Raw genomic sequence first — 2,745 nt, 5'->3', positions numbered from 1 at the left:
CCTGGTTTCTTGTTATTCTTCTGTATAAAAAGTTTGATGCTCGACTTGACAAATTACATTCAGATTCTACACAATCTCCTGTGTGCATCTGTCTGTCATTCCCTCCCGACTCCTTGCCCATCTGCACCGAGAGACCCGTCCTACACAGACAAGAGACCCAAGAGGGTCTGCGGCAGAGCACTTCACTGAAGAAGAATCCAGAAGAGGGAATGTGTTAAGAACAAAATAAAAGCATATAGTAAGTTAAATTATTTGGACTTCACTTTGCTCCGCAGATAGTAAGGATCATTTCATGTTACATGTTTCTTACTCTCTTAAAAGTCACAAAGTTAATTGTCATAAAATAACTTTTTAAACTGATGAAGCATGTTCTCATACATTTTCAGGAAAGAATACACTGTTCCAAGTTGACTTCTAATTTTGTAGAAGGACATGAAATAGTAAAAAGAAATGTCACTATTTTAAAAAATCCTTCTAAATCTGAGAAGGATAAATGGATCAAAGCTATTTTTACAAAAAAACTTTCAAAGCAGTTGAAAATATCAAAGTCACTAGCCTGAGATAAGAAAATTTAAAAGTATACATACCTTCTGAGATGAGGTGAGTCAGGACTGTGGTGACAAGGAGAGTATTGAACTGGCTGTCAATCCTCAGGTCTTGCTGAGAGTTAGTCACTTACTCACTTGGCTTGAGTGACTGTGCCAAGCCAGTTCTCAGAGTAAATTAGATGTATGTAAATTCTTTTTCAATTGTAACATTCCATGTCTATCATTATTTTAAATTGCTATTATAACCTAAATTTCATTTACAATTCTGCCTTCTCTAAAACTAGAAATTTGTGAGTTGGTCCTACGATGTAATTATTTGCAATCCACTTGACTGAAATGGATTTTAACCTCAAAATGAAATGCTTTTATTGCCTAACCTCTGACATGGAGTGCAGTAAAATTTCCCATCAGACTGCCAATGAACTGAGCACACACCTAGTTCATCCCCTGAAGACATATTTATCACTGAATACAAATTTCATCATTCAATTGAAAAATGCCATGAATTGAACAGTAAGGAAATGCATTTTTTTCCAGCTGTAGGGAGACCTTTGCGAAGACTCCTGAAGCTGCTCAGCTTCCAGATTATGATAGCACTACATTCTTATGAATCAATTTATCCCATCTACAACCAGTACATTTTTCTATGAATTTGTTTTAGTCACCACAGTACCTTCCCCTGATTCAACCAAGAGCCACCACATTTATCTCTATGTCCCTTTTCTTCTTTCTGGGGAAAGCACAACTGAAAGCTTGATTTCTCTATTAAGTTCTATTGCTTTCTCTTTAAAGAGGGATTGTTAATACCTGTTGTTTGCATTTAGCTAAATTCATATCAATTACATTTTAACCTTTAAATATTTAGCAAGTGTTCACTCAACTTTGATATCTAAAAAGTATATACATTGAAAAATATTTATATCTACTTTTTCCAGTAATTTTTGTTCATGGTCTAACAACAGAATGGACAAGGCCATTTGTTAGGTTCAATTTTACCAAAAGAATATCAAATTGTTCCTGCCTTTATGGGTGGGTATAGCAATAAGTCTTCTGTGACATATGTGTGTCAACAAGTGGCAGAGAGGAGGCGGACTATAGTCTACCTATGAACATCTGAATGATTAGTAGACTAATATTCCCTGGGTGGGGGGGAAACATCCCTTACACAACCACCAGTCTGGTGCCAGGGGTCCTAGACAGAGAAGTAGCCTGAGATGAATACCAGTCCAGCAGTTTGCAGACCCAGATGGGATCCCAGAATGGAGAATAATCCAGAAAATAAAAAAACCCCATCTGAGACGTCCCAAACACCACATCCAAAAACTTACCAAGAAATTAGCTTGAGAGCTCCAATCAATGACCACCAGGCCTGTGCCATGGGCCCTACATAGGGAACTAGCCAGAGATGACCACCAGTCAGATACTGCAGAGGCCAGGAGTTGTGGAGAGAGGGGGGAAAGACCATGCCTGACACATGAGGAGACCCTTTTTGGTGCCATAATGCAGATATTGGGCATAACCCTCCTGAAACAAGCCAAGACATTCAGAATTCCCGTACCACTAAAAGGAGTGTATAAGTGGTAGAGAAATTGAAGAGAAACAGAGGAATGTGGGCACAGTGAAGAAAGGCAGAACTGGAAACTAGAGAGCAGTGAGCTTAAATCGAATAACAAGTGATCTCATCAGGGGCCATGCTGGGGTCATGGCTGGAGCTGCCACTGGGTGCCACATCAGGGTCCATGGCCCTGCAACAGCAGGGCTCTGTTACCACCCAATGCAAGGCAGACATATCTGATCTGGGCTGCTGCCCAAGGTCATATCAGTGACTGAGGACTGTACAGAACTGGGTCCTACTGCTCACATAGATATTGTAGTAGAGCTGGTATTGGAGACTTGATTGTAAGATAGTTGACCACACACCTAGATTGCTGCTTGGGAGAGCAAACACACATGTTGTGTGAGTTGTGGATGAGCTAGCCCCCAAAATAGCAACATAGGGGACCTGGTCTTACTATTTTCGTCCCAAGGGATGGAGTGGCAAAGTGAGTGATACCTACTCTCCTATCACCACCTATAGCATGTGAAATATATGGCCTCAAGCTCATTAGAGCAGGAGAGCTGGCCAAGTTCCTTACCTGGCACCATAGTAGAGCTGGCCATACATGTAGAGGTTGCCAAGAGCAACAAGAGTGTGTGT

At 40.5% G+C, this 2,745-nt stretch overlaps 1 pseudogene; it reads left to right on the top strand.

Moving 5' to 3' along the window:
* Nucleotides 1-1,564: 1,564 nt before the first annotated feature.
* On the top strand, nt 1,565-1,685 carry LOC115030791 (annotated as a pseudogene).
* The last annotated feature ends 1,060 nt before the right edge of the window (nt 1,686-2,745 follow it).

This window comes from Mus caroli, chromosome 3 (genome assembly GCF_900094665.2).
Source record: "Mus caroli chromosome 3, CAROLI_EIJ_v1.1, whole genome shotgun sequence".
In the NCBI taxonomy this organism is placed as follows: domain Eukaryota; kingdom Metazoa; phylum Chordata; class Mammalia; order Rodentia; family Muridae; genus Mus; species Mus caroli.
This window is presented reverse-complemented; position numbering and strand designations above follow the sequence as displayed.